Raw genomic sequence first — 25,554 nt, forward strand, 5'->3', positions numbered from 1 at the left:
TCCCACATGGAAACCTGTGAGGGGATGGTCAGTATGGTGCTGTTGCCTATGTGTTGCTTGGAGCATGTCTACATGCAGATGAAGGTGTGGATTTAAACTGATTTAGCTGATCTGCTGGAAAGAGGCTGTGCGGACACTTTAATTTCAGTTTAAACTGCATTGGTTTCAGTTTGGTTTAAATTGATTAGGAGCAGGTTTAAATTACACTGCAGTAAGAACATCCACACCCAGGTTTGCACCAGTTTGACTACACTGACACAGGTGAAAGTTTGAGTGGAGACAAGGCCTGGCAGACATCAGAACTTGACCTCCATCAATTCATAAGCCTAAAGCCAGAATGGACCATTAGATTGTCTAGTCTGACTCTCAGTATATCACAGCCAGTGAATTTCACCCCATTACCCCATACTGAACCAAATTTCTTGTTTGACTGATGTCTTGTCAGGATAGGGAAACTGACTGGCACAAGCTATAACCCTTACAATAATAAGCTATTCATAATAATAAACTATTCTGGAATAGCTCCTTGTCATGTTATTCACTTTAGTCTTTAAATCGCTCTATTCAGGCATAATCAATGCACTCCCAGGGTGGACTAAAATCATTTTGATTCCAAAATAGCACCCACAGGTTGCAATGGAATAGGGCTAGAAACAGGCCACTGCTGTTTGGCGCTGTAGGGACAGAGACATCAGGGAAGGAAGGCCCTTGCCTCCACTGTGTCCCGGAGATGGGCGCAAAGTGGAGACAGCCCAGAGAACAGCAAGGAAGTGAGAGGCTGACCGGAGAGAAAGGCATAGCTGGGCTGTGCACCATGAAGGGGGAGAGACCAATTCTGCAGAGTACATGGATGAAGGGAAGAGAGGAACAATTTAGGTGGCTGTCAGGGCAAATCCCCTGAGGGGAAGCGGCACCAGGCTGGGGACTGATCACCCCAGGGAGCCCCCCCTGCACCGGGGTCTTTTAAACTGGGCTGCCCCAGACTCTGCAAAAGGGGCAAACGGCTCTGTTCGTACAGCGCCTAGCACAGTGTCCCGGGCTCCGCGCGGCCGCACCCCGCAGGCCCGGCCTGGCTGCGGCTGGAGCGCGGCTCCGGCCGGCCCGGCCCGGCCCCCGCTAACGGCCCGCGGACAATGGAGCCTCCGACGCGAAAGCGGCGCTAGCGGGACTCCAGCTCCGCGCACGACCCGCGGCCGCCGCCCGAGCGGAGCTGCCAGGCGCGGGGGCCAGCCCTGCTGTGCGCGCCCGCGCCGGGAGGGGGCGCTGAGGGGCGGCTTCCCCCGCCCCGCCCCGCCTGCGAGGGGCCCCCGGGCCAATCAGCGGCCGCCGAGCGCCGGGGGCGGCCCCCGTAGCGCTGGGGTGACAGCGTGAGCCGGGCGCGTCGGCTGGTCAGGAAACGCCGCGAGCTCCGGGCAGCGCCAGGCGGGTGAGTCCTGCTGCGCGGGGGGCGCCGGGCCGGGCCTGCAGGGGGGTCTCTGCGTTCCGGGGGGTGCAGGGCAGGGAAAGGGGGCACGGGGCTGTGCCTGGCAGGGGGGGTCTCTGCAATCCGGGGGGTGCAGGGCGGGGCACGGGGCTGTGCCTGCAGGGGGGTCTGGGCGTTCCGGGGGGTGCAGGGCGGGGCACGGGGCCGTGCCTGGCAGAGGGGTCTCTGCATTCTGAGGGGTGCAGGGCGGGGCACAGGGCCAGTCCCCAGCGGGGGGGTCTCTGCATTACAGAGGGTGCAGGGCAGGGAAAGGGGGCACGGGGCCGTGCCTGGCAAGAGGCTCTCTGCATTACAGGGTGTGCAGGGCAGGAAGGGGGGCACAGGGCCAGTCCCCAGCAGGGGAGTCTCTGCATTCCGGGGGTGCAGGGCAGGGAAAGGGGGCACAGGGCTATGCCTGGCAGGGGGAGTCTCTGCATTACAGGGGGTGCAGGGCAGGGAAAGGGGGCATGGGGCCAGTCCACAGCAGGGGGGTCTCTACATTACAGGAGGTGCAGAGTGGGGAAGGGGGCACGGGGCTGGTCCATGGCAGGGGGCTCTCTGCATTCCAGGGGGTGCAGGGCAGGGAAGTGGGCAGAGGACTGGTCCTCTGGCAGGGGGCTCTCTGCATTACAGAAGTTGCAGGGCAGGGAAGGGGGGCACAGGGCCGTGCCTGGCAGGGGGGTCTCTGCATTACAGGGGGTGCAGGGAAGGGGGGCATGGGGCCGGTCCATGGCAGGGCCCTCTCTGCATTCCAGGGGTTCAGGGCGGGGAAGGGGGCACAGGACTGGTCCCCTGGCAGGGGGCTCTCTGCATTACAAGAGGGTGACTAGACAGCAAATGTGAAAAATTGGGATGGGGTGGGGGATAACAGGTGCCTATATAAAACAAAGCTCCAAATGTGAGGACTGTCCCTATAAAATTGGGACATCTGGTCACCCTAGGTGGGGGTTGCAGGGCTGTGTGGGAAGGGTACTCTCTGCACTGCTATGGTGGGGGAGAGGGCTGTGCACAGCTATGCAGGAGCATAGCTGAGGATCTGATTCCCAGCCCTGATCATAGAATCATAGAATATCAGGGTTGGAAGGGACCTCAGGAGGTATCTAGTCCAACCCCCTGATTAAAGCAGGACCAATTCCCAACTAAATGATCCCAGCCAGGGCTTTGTCAGGCCTGACCTTAAAAACCTCTAAGGAAGAAGATTCCACCACCTCCCTAGGGAACACATTCCACTGCTTCACCACCCTCCTAGTGAAATAATTTTTCCTAATATCCAACCTAGACCTCCCCTACTGCAACTTGAGACCATTGCTCCTTGTTCTGTCATCTGCTACCACTGAGAACAGTCTAGATCCATCCTCTTTGGAACCCCCTTTCAGGTAGTTGAAAGCAGCTATCAAATCCCCCCTCATTCTTCTCTTCTGCAGACTAAACAATCCCAGTTCCCTCAGCCTCTCCTCATAGTCATGTGCTCCAGCCCCCTAATCATGTTTGTTGCCCTCCGCTGGACTCTTTCCAATTTTTCCACATCCTTCTTGTAGTATGGGACCCAAAACTGGACACAGTACTCCAGATGAGGCCTCACCAATGTCGAATAGAAGGGAATGATCACATCTCTCGATCTGCTGGCCATGCTCCTACTTATACAGCACAAAATGCCATTAGCCTTCTCGGCAACAAGGGCACACTGTTGACTCATATCCAGCTTCTAATCCACTGTAACCCCTAGGCCCTTTTCCACAGAATTGCTTCCTAGCCATTCGGTCCCTAGTCTGTAGCAGTTTGTGGGATTCTTCCATCCTAAGTGCAGGACTCTGCACTTGTCCTTGTTGAACCTCATCAGGTTTCTTTTGGCCCAATCCTCTAATTTGTCTAGGTCCCTCTGTATCCTATCCCTACCCTCCAGTGTATCTACCACTCCTCCCAGTTTAGTGTCATCTGCAAACTTGCTGAGAGTGCAGTCCATGCCATCCTCCAAATCATTAATGAAGATATTGAACAAAACTGGCCCCAGAACCAACCCTTGGGGCGCACTGCTTGAAACTGGCTGCCAACTAGACATGGAGCCATTGATCACTACCTGTTGAGCCTGACGTTCTAGCCAGCTTTCTATCCACCTTATAGTCCATTCATCCAGCCCATACTTCTTTAACTTGCCGACAAGAATACTGTGGGAGAGCGTATCAAAAGCTTTGCTAAAGTCAAGGAATAACACATCCACTGCTTTCCCCTCATCCACAGACCCCAGTTATCTTGTCATAGAAGGCAAATATGTTAGTCAGTCATTACTTGCCCTTGGTGAATCCATGCTGACTGTCCCTGATCTCTTGCTGGAAGCCCTTGTGCAGAGCTCTTCGGGGGAGAGCAGGGTGGCTCCTTCTGGGTGACATGGTGCCCCCTGTCCCCTGCTGGGGAAGGGGATGAGAGTCTGGTCCATTTCCCCCCAGCACTGCACATGTGGGCCCTGTGGTTGGCAGTAATAGTGTAGTGGTCTGAGTCAGCAGGGCTTGGAATTGGCGAGAGAAGAGCTTCAAAGACTCAAGTTGATTCAGCCAACTTCACAGGGACTGCTACGATCATCCATTCTGACCTCCTGCATAACGTGGGCCAGAGAATCCCACCTACTGATTCCTGCATCGAGCCCATAGCTCTTCTTTGGGCTCTGGCCTAGCTTTTTGAAAGCCTTCCAATCCTGAGTTGGCATCAACTTTACCCATTACCTGGAGGAGACCCTTTCTCTCACTTGCAAAACTTTCCCAGGGCCAAGCCTGTGGCCAGGCTGAGACCGGCTATCCCTCTGTGTTCCTTGGAGAGAGGTTTCAGGTGTGATAACCCCTGCCCAGTGATACTCAGAATGAGGCTTGTGAGTCCCAAGAGACTCTTTGCCATGCATGATATCAAAACCATGTGATTTAATTATTCACCAATCAGGAGGCTTTTACTATGTTAGTGAACTGTAGTTGATATAATAACACTTGGTCAGTCACATTGCTGTGAGAATATATGTATATATTCCTCTGTCATATTGGCTACATAGTCATGCTGAAGCTATAGTAAAGAGAGGGAAATGAATTCACAGCATGATGGCTCTTTTGGGTAATGATGATCGCTAATGAACCACTGAGGTCTGAGTATCATTGGTCTCGGGCCATGTCTACACCATGGGGACTATAGCAGCACAGCTATGGCCCTGTAGCTGTCACCATAAGCCTGCAGTGTAGGCACAGCCTACAATGACAAAAGGGTTTTTTCCTCTCACTGTCGGAGTTGCACCTGCCTGAGTGGCAGGAGTTGGGTCAACAGAACTGTTCTTCCATCAGCCTAGCAGCAGCTTCCCTGCCGGTTAGCTCAGCCTGGCTGGAGTGCACCCTGCACACTGTAGCTAGTCACTTTACATGTTAAGTGTAGCCCAGGCCCAAGTTAATGACAAGTGAGGTCAAGTGGGTGGTTGTGTGGGAAGAAATGGGACCAATAATCAGAGCAAGTTTATGCATAGGTTAGCTGTGTGCCGGCTGCAACAAGTACCTGTTATCAGCTATGGGGCTGGGAGGCATCTTAACACAGATGACTCTATAGAGTTTGTGCCAGAGGCAGGGGACAGCTGTGAAAAAGTGGGGAGGGATATGCTTGTGTGAGACAGTGAAGGATGGACATTTTCAGAGCACAGGCAGGAGGTAATGATGCAGTAAGATGATAGATGCAGAAAGTGGGGCAGAGATGGGTCATGAGGAGTGTTAAAGGTGAGGATCAGATGCTTGTGTCTGAAGAAATAAAGAATCATAGAATATTAGGGTTGGAAGAGACCTCAGGAGGTCATCTAGTCCAACCCCCTGCTCAAAGTAGGACCAACCCCAACTAGCGGGAGTGGAAGCCAGTGGAGGGACTTATAGAGGGAGTGGGAAGGGGAAGATAGAATTGTGACACACTGAAGTGATGTGCCTGGAAACTGATTTTTTGGCAGCAGTGTTTTGATTGGGGTGAGTAGCTGAGATGTGAGGTGAGGAGCAACTGGACAGAGGAAAAAGATTCTTAGTGTGCCCTCAGAGTGTGGCTCTCTGGGGAGCTAAGCTAGCGCTCTCCCCCATTCCCTCACTTCCAAGTGCTGCTGCAGATTGGGAGCGGGGCTTGTAACATCTGAGACAATCTTTTCCTCTCCCCCTTCCTTTACATAGCTGTAGTAACACTAACACCTTACACTTACAGTCCATAGCACTCTGCACAGCATGGGGATCCCTCCCCTTGCAAACTCAGAGCAGGAAGGTGAGGATGGAGTCCCAGTTAACCTGCAGGAAGGTGGAGGACCTCACACTGGGAGATGTCTGAGATCCTGCAGCAAACATCCCTGCACTGTGAAAGGTGTTATGTGATTCTCAGGCTGTCTACACTAACACTTTTGTTGGTATAACTTGTGTTGCTCAGGGTGTGGAAAAAAAATCACACTCCTGACTGACACGAGTTTCACCGACAAAAGCACTGGTGTGCACAGTGCCATGTCAGTGGGAGACACTCTCCTGCCGATATAGCTACTGCCACTCGTTGGGGGCGGTTTAAGTATGCTGGCAGGAGAGTGCTCTTCCATTGGTATAGATCGGCTACACAGGAGACTGCTGCAGCTGTGCCATTGTCGGGTGTAGTTGTGCTGCTGTAAGGTCTGTAGCATAGACATAGACACTTGTGAACACGAAGGCTCTGTGTAAAGGATCAAGCTGAGCTGCCTCTGTTTTAAATGGAGGATGCTGGAGTCAGTGTTCTCTGAGGGCCCTTCTGCCCTGGAATTCATCCCCCCCCCCCAAATATCTCAGTTCTGTTCATTTTAGTGTGTCCTGTAAAGAACGTTCAGGCCCTTTGGAGACAGCATGGGGAAGTGCCCCTTCTGTTTTTCTTGTCTGGCTATCTCTTGCTATGGGAGTTGAGATGAAATTTAGATTTATCACTTTTAAATATTTGACAAAAACACCTAGATCCAATTCCAAGCTCTTTCTATAAAAACAGTGAAAGATTGGAGAGGGTGCAGAGAAGAGCCACACAAGGGATTGGAGGGCTGGAGAAAATGCCTTAAAAGTGAGAGAGTCTTAAAGAACTCCAATCTGTTTAGTTAGTTTGTTTTAAAAAAAATCCAGAGGTGACTTGATTAGCAAGTAAGTACCTTCATAGGAAGAAAACAGCAGGTACTAAAAGGCTCTCTAATCTAATGGAGAAAGGCATGGGAGGATCAATGGCTGCAAGCTGAAGCCAGACCATCAAATTAGAAATTAGACGCAAATATTTCCCACTGAGGGTGATCTACTTCTAGAACAAACTCCCAAGGAAGTGGAGGCCTTTCTGGAAGAGGTGCTCTAGTCAAGCACAAACTATTGGTCGCAATACCGGGGTAAATTAACAAAATTGTTTAGCCAGTGATGGACAGGAGATCAGACTGGCAGTATGTCTACACTGCAATTAAACCCCACAGCTGGGCCCATGCCTGCTGACTTGGGCTCACTGGGCTGTGGGGCTGTTTAATTGCAGTGTAGGTTTCTGGGCTTAGGCTGGAGGCTGGGCACTAGAACCATGTGTGGTGAGAGGGTTCCAGAGTTCAGGCTGGAGCCTGAGCCAGAGTGTCTACAGCCCAATTAAAGAGACCTGCAGCCTGAGTCAACAGGTGGCAAATTGCATAGATGAACTAATGGTTCCCTTTGGCCTCAAAAAAATCTGACTAAATAAAGCTCCTGAAGTATCACAGGGAAGATGGCAGTTTCAGGAGCCGAAGGCCAAGACACGGGAATCTGGACTCATTGAGGCCTTCTCTAGATGAGGATTTATATGCATACATCACACTTTTGTTACCAACCAGTGCTCAGGACTAGTGTAGGCATGGCACACTGCGTGTAACCTGTGCTGTCCTAGTTGGCGTTTGTAATGTTGGCTAGCATCATGCTTTTAAATATTAGTCTAGACAGTGCGTTGGGGGGAGAGGGTCCCCTGATGAGTCCCCACCCTACTCCTGCCGCATTGCACCTCCTAGTACCACACTGGGACACTGCAGTCAATTTGCTTTTGTTACGATATCACACTCGTGGTCTCTGCTTTCAAAGTTTTGACTTCCCATTAAATATTAGCTTGGCAGTGCCGAAACTTTCCCATCCCTCTAAGACAGGGGTTCTCAAACTGGGGGTTGGGACCCCTCAGCGTTATTACATGGGGGATCTTGAGCTGTCAGCCTCCACCCCAAATCCTGCTTTGCCTCCAGCTTTTATAATGGTGTTAATGTTAAAAAGTGTTTTAAATTTATAAGGGGGATCACACACAGAGGCTTGCTATGTGAAAGGGGTCACCAGTACAAACGTTTGAGAACCACTGCTCTAAGAGGCTCTAAATGTAAGCAATCAGTTTGGCTCCAGTCATTGTAGTATCTGGTGCTGCTGAGGAGACAAGGAGTGGAAATCAAGGCCTACCAAAGGGAGGGTCACAGGAAGCATTAGAAGCCTCCACAGAGTCATGCAAGCATCTCTTTGTGGATATCTGTCTGAACTCTGAACCTTTGTATTCTCCCATCTCTGATTTGAACTGTAACTTTGCTGTTGATTGTGGAGTTTGTGGCTCTTAACTGACTTTGGCAACAGTGCATCATACTGATGCAATGTTATGGGATGGTATGTGAGACAGAATGGAGGATGGGGCGTGTTTGGTCTGAGATCTTTCCGATTAGTCTGGAGGTGATGCCCTGAGAATTAAATATTTATGCTACCCTCGGGGACTGAGCATGCACCCTCCAGCAAGCAGCACTAGCAGCCCCTTCTTATCTGGGAAGTTGTCCCTGTGTGAGAAGCCAGTTCCACTTGAAACCCTTGGGTGTGTTGGGGGCCATGGGGAGGGGGGGCTTATGAAAGCTGGCACTTCCCCTTCAGCAAAGCTGGTAGATGGGGGCAGGGCACAACACACATTTTGATATATAGAGTGCAAGAGCCAGGATGGGACCTGAAGCCTCCCTAGAGAGCTCAGTCCTGTGGCCTGCCAGGACCCCTGGGAATAACTGACTATTGGAAAGGAGGGTCCTGCCCCACAAGAGAGGGGCATGAGGGTGACCGCAACAGAAGCCACAACCAAAGGAGGGGGCAGAAGTGGCCTGTGCTGCATGGAGGCTGGGAAGGCAGCTGTGCCTCTTCCCACAGGGCCCTCCTCCACCTGAGCTGGGGGAGGCTCCCAGCCTATGCCCACCTGCTGCCTGATGTATCCTGCCCCCTCCCAGCCTTCCCCTCCCTAACAGCCCTCTGAGCCCTCCTCAGCCCTCTCCCTCTGCCCCCTCCCTGACAGCCCCCTGCCCCCTCAGAACCCTCTCCTCCTGTCCCCCTCCCCCCTCAGACCCCTCCCCGACTGTCCTCTGCCCCCTCAGACCCCTGCCCCCTCAGACCCCTCCTCCTGTCCCCCTCCCCGACTGTCCCCTGCCCCCTCAGACCCCTCCTCCTGTCCCCCTCCCCGACTGTCCTCTCCCCCCTCAGACCCCTCCCCGACTGTCCTCTGCCCCCTCAGACCCCTGCCCCCTCAGACCCCTCCTCCTGTCCCCCTCCCCGACTGTCCCCTCCCCCCCAGACCCTTCCCCCTGTCCCCCTCCCCGGCTGTCCTCTGCCCCCTCAGAACCCCGCCCCCTGCTCTCACGGCCCCGCCCCTCCCCTGCCCCTCCCTGACAGCCCCCTGCCCCCTCTCAACCCCGCCCCTCAGCCTCTGCCCCTAACCGCCCCTGCCCCCACCCCCACCCCGCCTCCGTCTGCGCCCGGGGCGGGGCCGCCGCTGTGACTGGCCCGGGCGCCCCCTCCCGTGGCGGTGCCCAGCGCCGGGGGCGCCCCGCCCGCCGCTCGCGGCAGCCGGCTGGGGGGCGGGGCGGGGCAGGCCAGGCCGGCGCGGCTCCGCGGCGCGGTGAGCGGGGCGCTGGCCGGGGGCTCGGGCGCCGCGGGGCCTGGGCCGGGTCGGTCTGTCCCGTGCCTGGGCCCGGCCCCGGCCCCTCCCTCTCCCCGCAGGCGGGGCCCGGCCCGGCCCGAGCTCGGCGTCGGTGCCTCATGGCCCCGCTGCCGGCCCTTCCCGGGCACAAGGGCCGCGGCTGCCGGAGCCCTGGCCCAGCGCGGGGGGGGGGGACGGAGCCGGCTGTTCTCCCGTGGGCCTGGCCCAGGCGGGCTCCGGGCCCCGCGCTCCCCTGGGTGTCCGCAAGGCCGGGCTGTGTGCTGGGGTCCTGGGAGAGCGCCGCGGAAGGGTGCCGGGGGGGGGATGCCGTGTTGGCCAGGCCTGCGGGGGTAGGGTTGGAGGTCGGGGGACGAGCCTGAGTCCCTGCAGACAGGGGTCCTGCCTGGCTTTGCCCTCTGGCAGCTGGCTGAGCTAGGGAGAAGTTGTTGCTGTGGCTTTTTACCTCTGGCTGTGCGGCTAAGCTGGCCTGACTCAATTGTGTGCTCCCACTTAGTGCAGGGACTGCACATACGTGTTCCTCTTGTGCAGAAAGCTTCACCACCTACCCCAGCCGCAGACTGACTTCTGTCCAGCGCCCCTTACCAGGTGCAGCCTTCAGTGATTCCAGCCTATAGGGTGAAAACGTGTATGTCCCAAGCACGAGCTGGATGTCATTTCAGTCTCCAGGCACACACCCTGCCCCTCCTGCTTGCCTCAGCCCAGGTGCTCAAACAGTAGGAGCTGCAAATGTCAAGTGGGTGACACAGGTTCCTTTTTGGGTTTGTCCTCTGATCTCTCCAAGGCAAAGGAGCCCAGTGCCATCTTGTTCTTCCTCTGCATTCACACCCTTGCTTGTCTCTGCTACTCCCAGTCCTCCACTCTGACCTTTACTCTTGTCTCCCATCTCATATACACTGGCCTACCTTGGCAGCCTTGTCACAAACCTCATGGCTCTACCTTTCTGAGCACCTCTCTCTGCCTGCATCATCTCTCACCTGGGCTACTGAAGCTCTTCCCCAGGGCCACCCCAGCTCTGTGCTGGACCATTCTCCCTGACCCCAACGGTTGCTACTGCTTTCCCCTCCCTCAGTGAGTGCCTCAGTTCTAAGGGAGTTCCTGTCTCATTACAGCTAGCAACACGTCTGTGACCCAGAGAAGAATTCAGGGGCCTGTTCCTGAGAGAGGCGTCTTTGATTGGAGAAAAGGTAAAATTCAGCTGGGGCTGCATCAGCAGTGCCCCTCTCCTCTTGGTTTCAAATTCATACCTCCTGCACTCGGAAGCCAAAGCTGGAGGGAAGTTGCATGTGCTGTGTAAATAAGGCCCCTGGACCCAGGTTGATAGGTCGCTGAGGGGAGTTGTTTGGGGGCACAGAAGGTCAAATCTTCAGTTGGGAACAGTCACGTGACAGTGCCCACCTCCTGCTGCAGGGCACCATGCTGTCCCTTTGCAGCTGAGCCTGCAGCAGTTGCCATGCTCAGACCTCTGCATTGCAGGGCAAAGGCAGTCTGACTCTTGTGATTGGCTGACTGCTTTGTAGCATGAGAGCTCCTTCTCCCTTCTAGGCCATTGCATCAATGTCCCATTGAGAGATTCCTCCTCCCCTCCCTGTGCTGGATGGCAGTGCCAGGCCTTGTGCACTGCCTGTAATAAAACATTGGCTTTCATGAGTTCCAGCTCGTGTAGGTGCATGGCCTCTGTGTGGGTCTTTTTCAGGAACATCTGTGGGAAGGAGGCTCTTGGGAGTGTGCAGCACTAGCACTGGGAGGCCAGTGCCAGACTCATGTGAGGCTTGTGTGGTTATCATGCACAGGGGATCTGTGCTGCTGCTTGTGTAGGGAGGAGGTAGAGGAATTTCTAATCTCCTGGACCATATAATTCAGTAGCTGTCAGCCCCCACTCCTGGGCGGGACTAGGGGTGACTCAGCAGCTTACTGTCCCGCTTCTTCCCCCTCCACGTGTGGTTGCCTTTTTTTAGAGCTTTTCCTTAGGGTTGTGGTGGGTGAAGGGGCTATATATAGAGGCATTGTGGAGATGGTGGGCAGTTCTTGTGTGTGCACCTGGGCTTACACCTGCTGCAGCAGGAGTGGGAGTCTCTGGAATGCTCTGTGCAGCTGCCCCTGGGATGACTTGCTTTGTTTTGGGTACCTTAGTAACTAGAGAAATGGGAGAATTCAGAGATGCTGGAGGCACGAGCCTGGTGAAGAAGTGGCTGTGGTGGAGAGGGGTGAAATGAGAGAGGCAAGTGGTTGCAGGAGTGGTAAGCAGACTGGGCTGATAGCGTGGGAGCTGAGGAGAGTCTCCTTGGGAAGGTCTCTTCCCCAGGCCTGAAGGGCAACAAGCATTGTGTGAATGATAGGCATGTATCCAGCTGCTGTGGGTTACAGGCTCTGGGCTGGGGCCTCTTCCCACCTTGCAGAATGTGGGCAGGGCAGGTTCCTGACCTTCCAGCAAGACCTGCTAAACAGCTTCCCAGGGACAGAGGGCTCCCTGAATCAAACAGCTTGCCTAGTGGCAAGGGGCTTGCTAGATGCTGTCTCATGAGCCTGGATAGGCAGGCAGGTGCTAGAGGGGCTCAAGGTAGCATGCTAAAAATAGCTATGTGGACATTGTGGCTCTGGCAGTGAGTCAGACAAGCCATCTGAGCTCAAGCCTGGGCCGTTGTATGGTCTTGAGCTCGGGTGGCTAACCTATGGAAGAGTCTACACTGGAAATGCTGCAGTACTGCAGTGTAGACACTTAACTACAGCAGTGGAAGGGGTTCTCTGTCTCTGCAGTAAATCTACTTCTTCAGGAGCTGGCAACTAGGTTGATAAAGAAAAGTCAATTTAGCAGTGTCTACACTGAGGCTTAGGTTGGCTTAACTATGTCTCTCAGGAGAATGCGTTTTTCCTAGTCCCTGGGCAATGGAGCTAGGTCAACATAAGTTTGAAGTGAAAGCTCTGCCCAAGGTGCAGTGTCCATACAGCCATTCTTAGCATGCTAGAGTGAGTCTGTCTGCCTGGGCTAGGAGAATTGCTGCCTGCTGCAGTGTAGACACGTCCCTAGAGCAGGGGGAGTCTATTTTTTTGTCAAGGTCCAAATTTCTTGGTCAACATATAGTCAAGGTCCAGACTCCAGAGGAAAAAAATCATTATCCCCCCCGCCCCAATCGTGATGATAATAAGTAAATAAGATTTTGGGGTCCGCTCAAGCGTTTGGATTTGGCCCTCAGTCTCCCTATTGACTTCCCCTGGCTTAGAGGTTAGTGCATACCAGTCAACCTGCAATTCTTTGTTCCAGTGACAGTGCCCAGCCTTGAGGGTAACATGCTGGCTCCAAGCTGCTGCATGCTGCTCTCTCTGGAGCTGCCAGGCCCTGCCACACACAAGCCAGGCCTCTGCTGGGTTCTGATCTGTGCAGTTTCAGGGGGAATGAAGGGAGGAGTAATGCCTCTAGGTATGTGACATAGATGGTCCCCTAGGGCAGAGCGTTGTGTGGGAGGAAGCACAAGACCTAATTCCCCACTCACTCCAGAGCAGGTAGGAAAACTTGTTTATTTGTGGGGGAGTGAGTAGCAAGCCCAGTGCTTTCTGAATCTCTGAGCCATGCTGAGTCTGTCTTCCTGGTGCTGTGTGAGTTGGGGAGAGGCCCAGGGTCTCAGGTTTCATTGCTTCTTCCCACGCATGTTGGTCTGGATTCAGGGGAACCTCCTATTTGCCCCACAGAGTAATAGCAGGGAGAGAGCGTTCTCTCCCCGTACCTGGCCTGTGTACAGACTGAGCAGGGCAGGTACAGGCACTGATCCTCCTGCAGAGGTTGGGGAGGGATGAATGTTGTTCCGTGCTCTGCTCTTCCTGAGTGCTGCAGGGCCAAGAGGAGCATAAACCCTCAGAGGCTCTGGAAGAAACCTCCACATATTGGATTAGATGGTGCCTTGCTACTGCACAGTTGTTGGGGCAGAGGGAGCTCTCTGGCTGGAATGTCTTGCCCTTTCCTGTTAGACGGGTGGAGCAAGTTGAGATGCATCTGGAAAGGAGCCGGTCCCTAAGAATAAGAACTTCTCCAAGCCAGTCCCTAAGAACAAGAACTTCTGCATGCGGGGAAGAGCAGAGATGCTAGGCTCTGGGAATGCAGACATCCCTGCTGGTCCAGAGCACTGGGGAAGCTGTCACTTTCTGATAACAGCAGTATCCAGTTTGGGTGCTATACTCTCCTGCCTTCTTGGAGCGTTATCTAGCTCCAGTGGAGGAGTGGGGGCTAGAGAGTTTGGGGACATGTTTGGGGACAGGGGATCTCATGGGTTCTTTATATCCTATCCTGTGCCTGGTGCAGGGATCATTATGGGAGTAAATTCACTCTAGTAACCCCCAGAATGGATCAGGGTGGGCAGCTGTTTACTGGGAGTGAAACCCAAGAGCCTGCTATAGGAAACTACCTTGCTTTGATGCCAGGCATGGTCAGCTAGCTCGCTCCCTGTGTTATAGCATCACTTAGTCCATGGTCCTGGTTGTTGCCTACAGGACAGTTGGGATAGCTTATCTCATCCCAGCCTGTGATATGAAGGTCAGCCAGAGTCTCCCAGGCTCTTCCTGGGGCCCCTGGGAATCTGCAGTCAGGCTCTGGGTTGATTGGTGCATCCCCATGGGCATCAAATCCAAAGGTTACTCTGGATCATGCTTTTCTCTCGTGATCAATGGGAAGAGTGAGGCTGCAGAGAGGACAGGTCTTTCCTGTCCCTGTTGCACAGGGTCAGCCTGGGTGCTGATCCCAGCTCTGCCTCTGTGGTCTTGAGCTGTCAGTCTCTCCATTGAAAGCAGCAAAGAGTCCTGTGGCACCTTATAGACTAACAGACGTGTTGGAGCATGAGCTTTTGTGGGTGCGTCTGACGAAGTGGGTATTCACCCACGAAAGCTCATGCTCCAAAACGTCTGTTAGTCTATAAGGTGCCACAGGACTCTTAGTTTGGATCTGTAAAAGCAGCAAACACGGCTCCCCCTCTGATACTAAATCTCTCCATTGTTGAGGTGGGGGCTGGGGATCCTGGGTGAAGATGCTCGGTGCCTTGGGTTTATTAGGACATGCGGTTTCCCCATAGGATTGGAGCCCCTGCCGAGTGTTATCAACACCAAATACTCTTTGCCCTACATAGAGGGTGTGGGAGAGGGAGATGCTGGCTGAGGGGAAGTGACCTCTCAGAGCAGAATGTGGGGCCTGGGGTCTTGGATGTTGCAGAAGAGCATTCCGTAGCCTAGTTTTGGCTCCCAGGTAAACTTTCTTTCTCTCCTCCCTCCATGCTTCCTTTGCTGGCTGATAGCCGCATTCTGCTGGGTGGTAGCTCTCGGGGGACGTTGTGCTTGCAAAGGGAGTGTCATCTCTTGGGTAGCTAGGGCTGACCCAAGGGTGGAGTTTCAGTCGTTAGAGCCCTCAAAGTTTTTCTCCTGGTTCTTACTTTCCAAACCCTTTAGTGTGCCTGTGCCCTTCTCCAAGCTGTCTGTTCAGTCCTTGTCTGTGTGATGCTGCAGCCAAGGCCTAGCCAGGGCGAGAGAGTGGAGTAGTAGCTGGTAACTACAGGGCCTGTCCCAACAATCAAATTGAAGCCTTGCAGCCTGGAATTTGCACTCTTGTGTGTTTCAAATAACTGAGGTGGGTGCTGGTGAAGCCCTGTCTGCTCTCACCGAGTAGTGGGCTCCTCTGGGGCTTTGGCCCAGGGAATGGGACTTCCAGCTCTGCCTCTGGAAGGCTGTCAGCCTAACCCATGTGCCTGTCAGGAAGCTGTTCCCCTTGGGACTTAACTGCACTGGTTGTAACACTGTTCCTCCACACACACTCCCGCTTGTGCCCCAGCTAGTTCTGCTCTGCCTTGGCCTCTCCACTCTTTAGATATTTGTATAGAGCTGCTGGGTTCCACCTCCTTAATTATCATTGGGCTGGGCTGCCTGTAGCTGTACGGTCTAATCTTCTGCCCCCACAATTGTTGTTGATTACTAGCACGGTGTTGGAGTTTCCACACTGGCCATAGGCTGCAGGCAGCTCAGGGCAGGAAGAGCTCTTGCTCGGATATCACTCATCTCATCCCTTCCTGCTCCAGATGCTCTGCCCAAGCCTCTCTGGTTGCTGCTCCCTTTGTTACCTTTGCCCATTTCTGATCCTGTGCTGCTCTGCTGCACGTGCAGGCTGTGTTCTAATGGTATTAGTGCAGCTGTTCTTTACTGATACTCTTACTGCTGCGAGGCAATGAGAATTGAAGGGTATGTCTACACTGCCAAAAAAGACCCTTGACAGCGAGTCTCAGAGCCTAGGTCAACTGATTTGGGCTTGCGGGGCTCAAGCTACAGGAATAAAAATAGCAATGCAGATGTTCCCGCTCAGGCTTTGAGACCTGGCCTCTGTGAGTGATTTCTCCCCACCCCGCATACACACAATCTCAGAGCCCAGGCTCTAGCCCAAGCAGAAGTGCTTATGCTGCTATTTTTATCCCCATAGCACAAACCTTGCAAGGATGAATGAGTGGACCTGGGTTCTGAGACTTGCTTCTGCTCTCTCCCCCACCCCCACCTTTTCTAAGATTTCATTCAAGGTCCTTGAAGGGCTTTACAAACATTGCTGCAGCCTGTCCAAGTCTTTAAAAGGCAAGGAAGTGGTATTGAAACACACCCCTCTTCACAGATGGGGAAACTTGACTTGCAGAGATGGGAAGTGACTTGTCTAATGTCACTTGGTGATTTGCAATAGAGTCAGGAATAGATTCCGGACTAGCAGACTCCAGGTCTGTGCTGTAACTGCACAGGTCCCTTCCTCTTAGCAGAGGGGCTGTCAGTTTGTTTTTTGGAATCCCAGACCCTCCCTACCTATATGGAATTTATTAAACGCTCCCTGTTAACACCTGTGCCTCGTACACTTTTGAAATCCAGTGCACTGGAGGAATGGATGCAGAGCATGCAGTCAGTTCACTGGTGTGAGGCCACCAGCCCCAAGCTAGCCGATCATACTTGGGTTCTAAAGCCACTCTGCCTGTCGGTAAGAAGGAGACCTGGGGTGGCTGCTTGCCTAGACAGGCTGCATAGTTGGGCTCTCAGAACTGTGACATAGGAATCTGTTCGGTTGAGGGTGTTCTCCTTCAGAAATCTGTTTAGGGAACTCTCCGGGAGTGCACTGACCTTGGTGTTCGAGTATTCTGGTCCAGCAGAACTCTTCAGTCTTTTTCTGACTTGCAAGCCTGCACCAGGCATGTGGAATCAAACAGTAGGAAGGGAAAGCTCACCTTTCCCCTATTTTAAAGCTGCTGAACTGGTTCTGCCAGGTTTGAATCCAAGAGGCTGGTGCCATGATGTTGGAGTTTTCTTCTGGGTGCAGGAGACTGCTGAATTGTTTGCATGGCATCTCCATAGCTACTCTGGGAGGCCCAAGTCTAAGCACCTCTGGGTTACAGTCTAATTTTGTCAGGAAATGAGACTGCCGGAGGGTCTACTCCTTGGACAGACACGTCAGGCAGCCTGATCGGAGGCTGGAGTCCTTGGCTGCTTCCTGCCTTTCTGAGAGTTAGAAATTTCCTCATGTGCCACGTGCCGCTGGGGCTTTAGGGAACAATCCTAAATTCAGTGCTTTTTTCCTCACTTTGGTCTGTTGCTTCAACTTTCTAAGGGGCAGACATTGAGTAAGATTTTGCCCTGACCACACTGGGGGAAGAGATGGGCTTGGCTGTCCCATAATACTCAGCCTGGCAACTTTGAACATAGCGTATCCTCAGCATGATGGTACTGCTTGGCCCTTGCTTATTCACTCCCTCATCTTCCTAGAAGTGCTTGGGCAGCATCCCATGGCTGCTTCTGCGAGTGACCTAACCGTTGACCATGGCTGTTTGCCATGTACTAAGTCAGTCTCTGACTTCCCTCCAACTCCTCAGCCTCTCCAGTACTGAGGTGCCTGGAGTGTAGTGCACTACCTCCGGTGCAGTCGCACCAGTGCTGTGCATACCGTTCTGATGTGTAGTATCCAGGTGTTGATCTTCCCCTCCCAGCTGGGACATGAGGCCTCTGCCTTTGTAGCTCTTAACCACATCTGCCTCTACTGCTGCCATACCATTGTGCAACCCCCTGTCTAATCTCCTATTGCCCGCTGCTGGGTATTCCTAAAGGGCCCATCACTGCGATCTGTGTGCTGTCAGCATTCCTGCTTATGGGCCCCTCCCTCTCTCTGATGCTTTGCCTAGGCTTGATCTACGTTAGCAACTTACGCCTGTGTCGCCCAGTGTAGACAGTGCTCTGTCGAGGGGAGGGCTTCCCCCTCAACATAGCTCTTGGGGAGGTGGAGTACCTGCATTGTTGGGAGAAGCTCTCCTGTCAGTGTAGGAGCATTAAGTGCAGATCTGCCCATAGTGGCAGGTCTGTGACTGTTCCAATCGGGCTGTCCCAGCGCAGTGTTTCAGTGGAGTTAATTGGGGAGCAGGGGAAGTAAGAAATCAATTCCCACCCCTTCAAGGCCCTATTTATAGTGCTGGTAGAGAGGGGTGGAGGGAGCAGGGCTTGCAAGCCTGGAATGGAAGGGGCAAGGTCAGCTGAGGTAGAGCAGCCTGCCCTTCAAAGTGGAGGTGTAAGGTAAGTTCTGTAACTTGGGTAAGGGGGGAAACAAGGGGAAGTCCTGGCCCTTGACAGCATCCCTGTCTTCTGGCTGCCACCTGCAGCCTCATGGGGTCTAGATTCTCCAACCGTAGAACTGACTCCTGCTGGCAGCTGCTCCTACCATTGTAAAGCACTTGGGTGTTTTCAGTGCATTGCTCTTCCTAGGCAGCAGAATCTCTGTCCCTGCTCAGCCAGCGCTCTGTGTGTGTGTGTGTGACACTCTGCCTTATCTCGGGGCTGGCACCAGGTACTGCAGCATTCTCAGCACGTCTCAGGGAAAGAGATGCCCTGCTGATCTCTAGGGTGGTAGGAAATGTGGTGTGTGGATGTATGCTCAGCAGTGCGCGTGGGTGGGCTCCCATACACAATACTGTTATGGTTTCTGCTGTTGTCAGAAAGGTCTTCTCTGCATGGTGGGTGGGGTGGGGAGGTCTCCTCCCTGGGCATCACCACATGGTTCTCCAGCTCCTGCCTCCTGACAAGCATGATGAGAGGCACAGGAGCCAGCTGTTTCTGTCATCTGGCTAGGGCCTCCATGGTACCCCAGCCCTGTGCCAACCAGTTGCTGGCTCTCCAGCTCCCTTTCTGAAGCACACAGAAAGAAGAGCAACCATTTGGTCTCAGCACCAGGCGTGACCTGGGGCTCCTGGGCTCTATTTCCAGCTCTAGCACTGACTGGCTGGTGACATTGGGTAGTCCCCTGTCATCCTGGTGCCAGCAGTGCTGGCTGATGTTTATAATGACTTCATTCCCATGGTCAGCTGGGTGAACCTCTCCCTTAATCCAGGCATCCTGGCTCTGTAGGCTGGGCAGGTTTCCCAGGCTTGCAGGGAGTTTGGGCAGTGCATCTGCTTCTCAATACCCTCTGACTTTGGAGTGCAGGCACTGCCCTGAATCTGCAGGGGCCCAAGGCATAGGAGTGAAGAGATGAGTGAGGGTGATAGCAATAATGCTTTGATTATATTGCTGAGTTGGCAGGCAAGATATTCTAAAGAGCTCTTGCTCTATGGATGTGTCTTCAGAGGCGTTAACTCACATTCTCCACACTTCTCTTAGGTAGAGGATGCTGCAAAGGTTTCTGGGGGCATATTCTGTGGTCCATAGCTTACATGTTTCGGCTAAACTTCAATGGTGTGTTTAATTCAAATTGGCAGGGTGAGGGTGGGAGTCACAAGTGCTAATGGAGCTCCTTGCCTGAGGAAGTTGTGAAGGCTGGGACTATAACAGTGTTTAAAAAAGAACTGGATAAATTCATGGAGGTTAAGTCCATTAATGACTATTAGCCAGGATGGGTAAGGAATGGTGTCCCTCGACTGTGTTTGTCAGAGGATGGAGATGGATGGCAGGAGAGAGATCACTAGATCATTGCCTGTTAGGTTCACTCCCTCTGGGGCACCTGGCATTGGCCACTGTCGGTAGACAGGTACTGGGCTGGATGGACCTTTGGTCTGACCTGGTACGGCCGTTCTTATGTTAACGCAATCCTTGGATGTAGAAAGGGGACTCTTGAGGATTAGGTTATTCTCGCTGGTCGTCGCACCAAGGTTGAGTTCTGGTATCCGCAAGCCAAGAAGGATATGGCAAAATTGGAGAGTCTCACAGAAGAGCCCTGAGAGAGAGTAAGGCCTTATTTTCCAATCCTTTCTTTTGAGAGACTCAAGTGAAAGAGACTGAGCTCCTTAACATACCACAGGCTGAGGGTAATTTGATTACATCTGTAAGTACCTCCATGGGGAACAGATGTTTGACAGTAGAGGGCTCTTCAGTTTGGCTAACCAGTCTACCACAATGCAATGGGTGGGAGCTGAAGCAAGACAAATTCGGACTAGAAATAACGTGCCGAGCTGGAACAATGAGTCATTAACCATTGGTACAGCTGTGGTGGGTTCTCCATCCCTGGAAATGGTTCAGTGAAGATTGGTTGCTTTCCAAAGAGAGATGCTCAAGCACAGCTATTGGAATTGAAGCAGGAATTAATACAGGGCATGGGTCTGGCCTGTGTGATGCAGGAGGTCAGACTAGAGCAGAAACGGTCCCTTCTGGGCTTGGAATATATTAATGTGAGTTGTGTTAACATGTGTCCAGAGCAAAGAATGGCCTGTTAGCACCACATGAATGCCCTCGTCCTCCAATGACCTCCTATGATTGTCTTCTCTCCCTTCTCCCCCATGCCCACCAGGACAGGCAAACTCTCTTCCACAATTCACTAGACAGAATTCGTAGCTTGAGACAAGCCCTCAGATAGGTGCCACGGGGATGGGAAGGATTGAACATGTCATCCCCCTGGCCCAGACAGCTCACTAGTGCTGGGTGCTGAGAGGGGGGCAGTGGCCAAACAGATTGGTGGAATGGGGTCTAGTGGGGTCACTCTTGCTGTAACTGTGCCCTGTGGTGGAGGAGCTGCCGCCCATGGGTTGGCCATTGTGGGCCAGGCAGTGACTCTCTAGGAGAGAGCTCAGTGCCATCTGTCCTGTGTACCAGTGTCCTCCCTGGCGGGTTGCTGGGGGCTGGCATCCCCCATCCTGTGGGGTGTGTCTGCACCTTCCCTGGGGCCCTTCACTGTGCTAGAGGCTGGGGCCTACCCTGCACAGAAACTGCAGAGAGAGGGCTGTTGTCTGTAGGAGGTGGGTGGGTGGAGTGTCTCTCTTGGCAGGAGAGCCAAGGGAGTTCCCTCTCTGGGCTGGCTCTGAGTGAGTCAGGCAGGGCTGGACCTGCAGTCAGAGCTATGCCAGGCACACTCTCCCCTCCCTTCCTGTCCCACTCACCCCTCGGGCAGGTGGAGGAGGGCATGGCAGGTGGAGGAAGGCACTGCAGATGGCTGTCCTCAGAGCTGTTCCATGCCTGCTGTCCCATTTCCAGGAGAGCACCTGGCTTGCTGTGTGCTTGGTAGAGTGAGCTGTGTGGACGACTGTTGGGTACTACAGCTAATGAGGCCAATAGGAGACATATGGTCTGGGAAGTGCTGGGGTTCTGTGGCTAGCACCCTCCCAAGGCCAGGGGTAGGTCATAGGGAGCCATGCATGGGATTTGGAGACCAGCGAGCTGGTGTCCAGTTGCCTGAGCTGGCAGCTTTCACCCAGCCCTGCTGTTCCTCTGCCTTGGGTGCTGCTGCCCAGGGGCTGTCCCCCTCCCTGGCTGGGACCTGCAGAAGCTCACAGCTTTATGTTCAGTGTTCTGGTGGCCATTGATGCCCTGAGGCCTGTGTGCGGTGGCCCCTCCCTTCTTTGCCCTTGTCCTGGCAGGAATAACTTCATTTTGCTCAGATGATGGGTATGTGAGCAGCAGGGAGGGGTGTTGGTGCCATGGCACCCTCCTGGCTCTGTTGTGTAAGGAGTGGGATCACCCTAGTTGGTTTGGGCAAGTGCTTAAAGGGGCACGGTGAGGGAATCAGGCTGCAGCCATGTGGAGGGCTGGGGTCTCTCTTCAGGCGTGAGAGGGATTGGGCATGGCCGTGGTCCGGGAAGAAGCCCCTTCTGTGTGGGGAGGGTGAAGGTAGTGCTGGAGGGTGCAGATGGCCCAGCTCTGGGAACTGGGTTGGCGTAAGTGGCTTCTCCACTGCAGCAAATGGAGTGAAGCTGTTAGATGTGGCTGGCATTGAGCCCTGCCCCCACATGGCACTGAGCTGTGCAGCAAGAAGCCGGCTGAGAACAGCCTGATGGGGAGGAACGGGTGCTGCTGCAGCTGGGCTCTTCCAGTGTCTAAGTAGGGCTAGAAGGGCCTGATGGCTCATCTAGGCTGTCCTGTGCCTCACGGGCCACCAGCACTTGCACACTAGCCCAGCAACCAAAACAAGGCCCACAGGAAACTAGACTGGGATGTGCCACAGGCAGAGAGTGGAGGGGACTGAGGTGCACCAGTGCTTGGGGCCCCTGCAATGACAGGGCAATGATTCTGTGAGATGTCCAGATAATCCTGGGAAGTGACCTCCAGACCCGCATGATGCAGGGGAAGGTGTTAGCACGACCCTGACACTGTTCAACTTTAAACAAGGTTTGGGGTTTGACTAGAGAGCCCTCAGCCTGCATAAGCCCATGGCAAACACAGTATTAAAAATCTTTTTATTTAAGACGCAGAAAAGGAGAAACAGCTCATGCATTAAGTGAGGCTTATGTTGTAACCACCCCCCCTTTTTTTTTCCCTTGGGTTTTTAGCAGTAACATTTTTAAAAGGGAAAATTGCTGTTTGATGATCTTAGTCCTTTTTGGGGAAAAGAGAAGAAGGTAGCTGAGTGGTGCTGGAGCTGCTGTTGCTGGTAACATTTGTTCCCATTTTCTAGAAGATGAGACAAAACCTATGAAGGGAGAAGAAAACAGAAGATAAAAAATGCAGATTCTGTCTCTGCTGTTGACTCTCACTTGCTGCTGGGGAAACACAAGCCCAGTGCTTGACTTTATTAGCCATTCCGAGGCCTGGCAAACTTGTACCAGCATTGGGCTGTTTAGGACATTGCTTTCGTTTGTCTCTTTTTGTTACTGGCTCACAGCCATGTTGCAAAATTGAGACAGACTGTGATTAGAAAGATGAGGAGAGAAGTAAGATAGGGAAGGAAAAGGACACAAGGGCGGGGGGGCAGAGGAGAGAGGGATGACACATTCTTACATCCCAGGTGGTGGTGGGGATCTGGCTGAAGTTGGTGGAGGTGATGCTGTGATCTGGGTCTCTTTCCCTGGGCTGGTCTGGTCAGGATAGCACTCAGGATCCGGACGATGAGGACCCAGTGGTGGTGTGATACCTCTTGGGAACCCAGTGGGGATGGCAGCTCTGATGGTGAAGCTTGCGTCGTCTTCTATTCCATCAGCTAGGGGTTTTGTCAGACAGCTTTTTCATTTCTTGCTCCCTCCCCCCTTCCTCAAACCAAAAAAATCCTTTTATTTTAAGGACTCCAGAAGGGATGGTGGGTGGAATAGCCCGTCACTCGTTATTTTGCCCATTGGTTAGGGCAGTGAGTCTCAAACTCTTTTGTACTGGCACATAGCAGGCCTCTGAGTGCGATTTCCCTCTTATAAATTAAAAACACTTTTTAATATATATTTATAGACTCATAGACTCTAGGACTGGACGGGACCTCGAGAGGTCATCGAGTCCAGTCCCCTGCCCTCATGGCAGGACCAAATACTGTCTAGACTATCCCTAATAGACATTTATCTAACCTACTCTTAAATATCTCCAGAGATGGAGATTCCACAACTTCCCTAGGCAATCTATTCCAGTGTTTAACTACCCTGACAGTTAGGAACTTTTTCCTAATGTCCAACCTAAATCTCCCTTGCTGCAGTTTAAGCCCATTGCTTCTTGTTCTGTCATTGGAGACTAAGGTGAACAAGTTTTCTCCCTCCTCCTGATGACACCCTTTTAGATACCTGAAAACTGCTATCATGTCCCCTCTGTCTTCTCTTTTCCAAACTAAACAAACCCAATTCCTTCAGCCTTCCTTCATAAGTCATGTTCTCAAGACCTTTAATCATTCTTGTTGCTCTTCTCTGGACCCTCTCCAATTTCTCCACATCTTTCTTGAAATGCAGTGCCCAGAACTGGACACAATACTCCATTTGAGGCCTAACCAGCGCAGAGTAAAGCGGAAGAATGACTTCTTGTGTCTTGTTTACAGCACACCTGTTAATGCATCCCAGAATCATGTTTGCTTTTTTTGCAACAGTATCACACTGTTGACTCATATTAAGCTTGTGGTCTACTATGACCCCTAGATCTCTTTCTGCCATACTCCTTCCTAGACAGTCTCTTCCCATTCTGTATGTGTGAAACTGATTGTTCCTTCCTAGGTGGAGCACTTTGCATTTATCTTTATTGAACTTCATTCTGTTTACCTCAGACCATTTCTCCAATTTGTCCAGATCATTTTGAATTTTGACCCTGTCCTCCAAAGCAGTTGCAATCCCTCCCAGTTTGGTATCGTCCGCAGACTTAATAAGCGTACTTTCTATGCCAACATCTAAATCGTTGATGAAGATATTGAACAGAACCGGTCCCAAAACAGACCCCTGCGGAACCCCACTTGTTATACCTTTCCAGCAGGATTGGGAGCCATTAATAACTACTCTCTGAGTATGGTTATCCAGCCAGTTATGCACCCACCTTATAGTAGCCCCATCTAAATTGTACTTTCCTAGTTTATCTATAAGAATATCATGCGAGACTGTATCAAATGCCTTACTAAAGTCTAGGTATGTCACATCCACCATTTCTCCCTTATCCACAAGGCTTTTTATCCTATCAAAGAACGCTATCAGATTAGTTTGACATGATTTGTTCTTTACAAATCCATGCTGGCTATTCCCCATCACCTTACCACCTTCCAAGTGTTTGCAGATGATTTCTTTGATTACCTGCTCCATTATCTTCCCTGGCACAGAAGTTAAACTAACTGGTCTGTAGTTTCCTGGGTTGTTTTTATTTCCCTTTTTATAGATGGGCACTATATTTGCCCCCTTCCAGTCTTCTGGAATCTCCCCCGTCTCCCATGATTTCCCAAAGATAATAGCTAGAGGCTCAGATACCTCTTCTATTAACTCCTTGAGTATTCTAGGATGCATTTCATCAGGCCCTGGTGACTTGCAGACATCTAACTTTTCTAAGTGATTTTTTACTTGCTCTTTTCTTATTTTCTCTTCTCAACCTACCCTCTTCCCGTAAGCATTCACTATACTAGACATTCCTTCAGACTTCTCAGTGAAGACTGAAACAAAGAAGTCATTAAGCATCTCTGCCATTTCCAAGTCTCCCGTTACTGTTTTCCCCCTCCTCATTGAGCAGTGGGCCTACCCTGTCCTTAGTCTTCCTCTTGCTTCTAATGTATTGATAAAAAGTCTTCTTGTTTCCCTTTATTCCCATAGCTAGTTTGAGCTCATTTTGTGCCTTTGCTTTTCTAATCTTGCCTCTGCATTCCTGTGTTATTTGCCTGTATTCATCCTTCATGATCTGACCTAGTTTCCATTTTTTATATGATGCCTTTTTATTTTGTAGGTCACGCAAGATCTCAAGGGTAAGCCAAGGTGGTCTTTTGCCACATTTTCTATCTTTCCTAACCATCGGAATAGCTTGCTTTTGGGCCCTTAATAGTGTCCCTTTGAAAAACTGCCAACTGTCCTCAGTTGTTTTTCCCCTCAGTCTTGATTCCCATGGGACCTTACCTATCAGCTCTCTGAGCTTACCAAAATCCGCCTTCCTGAAATCCATTGTCTCTATTCTGCTGTACTCCCTTCTACCCTTCCTTAGAATTGCAAATTCTATGATTTCATGATCACTTTCACCCAAGCTTCCTTCTGCTTTCAAATTCTCAACAAGTTCCTCCCTATTTGTTAAAATCAAGTCTAGAACAGCTTCCCCCCTAGTAGCTTTTTCAACTTTCTGAAATAAAAAGTTGTCTGCAATGCAGTCCAGGAACTTATTGGATAGTCTGTGCCCCGCGGTGTTATTTTCCCAACATATATCTGGATAGTTGAAGTCCCCCATCACCACCAAATCTTGGGCTTTGGATGATTTTGTTAGTTGTTTGAAAAAAGCCTCATCCACCTCTTCCGCCTGATTAGGTGGCCTGTAGTAGACTCCCAGCACGACATCACCTG

General features: G+C 52.4%; 1 protein-coding gene across 5 annotated transcripts in view; it reads left to right on the top strand.

Annotated features, from left to right (window-relative positions):
• Nucleotides 1–1,331: 1,331 nt before the first annotated feature.
• The window catches only part of ELOVL1 (ELOVL fatty acid elongase 1), a 32,970-nt gene continuing 8,747 nt past the window's right edge, over nt 1,332–25,554 (top strand). The window contains exons 1-2 of one of the 5 annotated variants that reach the window (XM_050961240.1): nt 1,332–1,426; nt 10,504–10,578. The gene's annotated coding sequence lies outside the window, so the exon portion shown is untranslated. Of the gene's footprint in view, nt 1,427–9,305; nt 9,353–9,830; nt 10,128–10,503; nt 10,579–25,554 lie in introns of those variants that run through there. The other 4 variants (XM_050961239.1, XM_050961238.1, XM_050961236.1 and 1 more) reach the window with 4 other exon arrangements.

This window comes from Gopherus flavomarginatus, chromosome 7 (assembly GCF_025201925.1).
Source record: "Gopherus flavomarginatus isolate rGopFla2 chromosome 7, rGopFla2.mat.asm, whole genome shotgun sequence".
In the NCBI taxonomy this organism is placed as follows: domain Eukaryota; kingdom Metazoa; phylum Chordata; order Testudines; family Testudinidae; genus Gopherus; species Gopherus flavomarginatus.